The sequence below is a fragment of the Dendroctonus ponderosae genome, unplaced genomic scaffold (assembly GCF_020466585.1).
Source record: "Dendroctonus ponderosae isolate FM_Combo_2020 unplaced genomic scaffold, Dpon_F_20191213v2 Dpon_F_20191213_8, whole genome shotgun sequence".
Classification (NCBI taxonomy): Eukaryota; Metazoa; Arthropoda; class Insecta; order Coleoptera; family Curculionidae; genus Dendroctonus; species Dendroctonus ponderosae.
Genome location: NW_026019016.1, coordinates 341,199 through 342,222, shown reverse-complemented (window position 1 = coordinate 342,222; position 1,024 = coordinate 341,199).

The window sequence follows — 1,024 nt, the reverse complement described above, 5'->3', positions numbered from 1 at the left end:
AGAAACAAGGAGGACACGCGAATATCAGAACTGTTATCGCAAGCTGCTGTCGCCGAATTCAATCAGGATAGAGAGCAACTAAGGCAGGAAAGCAAAAAGCAAATTCCCAAAGTACAAGAAGAAAATAGGCGCCATTATAATTTACGACGAAGAACTTCCAAATCTTACAAATAGGAGACTTAGTAGCTATCAAGAGAACCCAATTTGGACCAGGACTCAAATTATACCCTAAGTTCTTAGGACCGTATGAAGTACGGAAATTAAAAGGAAATGACAGATATGATGTAATCAAAGTAGGAGATCATGAAGGACCTTTACGAGCTTCCACATGTTCGGAATTCATGAAGGCTTGGTTGGATGTTGAATCCGAGGCGGATTCAGGGTCGGATGGCCGAGTGTAGGGTAAAATTTATTTAAATTTAGTTAACTGTGCGACTGGTTGCCTAAACAGTAGGTTGGCTTCACACACAAAAAAGCATATGACTAGGTAAGATAGAAAGAGACGGCCGTATGTTTGACGTTTGTCAAAAGACGCCGGGTTTTCCGGAACAGAGTAGTTCGTTGTACTCGGGGATGATTAAGAGACGCACAGCAGGTCAAAAGCGACGTAGTAGACGAAAAGACGCGGCTTGGCTGTAAAATTTAGAAGACGAATACGAGTTATAGATAAAGCTGTTACATAGTCTATACTTAGTGTTGTGGTGATAAGCCGAAATTCCTAAGAGTAAATGTAACCAGTAAGTTAACAGTGTGTTAGTTTGTTCAATCTCATCTATTAAACTTTTATCATTTAATACAATTTCGTGTTTCAATACCCACGTATCCACTATTTTGGAGTAAAATCCTACAATATTGACATCCTAGATTTAAATTCTGGCGATTTCGTATTGATTATAATGAACAAGGCGCAAGCAGAAATGCAAAAAAAATGGCTCCAAGACTTTATGCATCGATGGAACACATGGGTTACAATATGGATTTGAACTCATTACATTATTAGTTCTCGACGATCTGAATTAAGGTT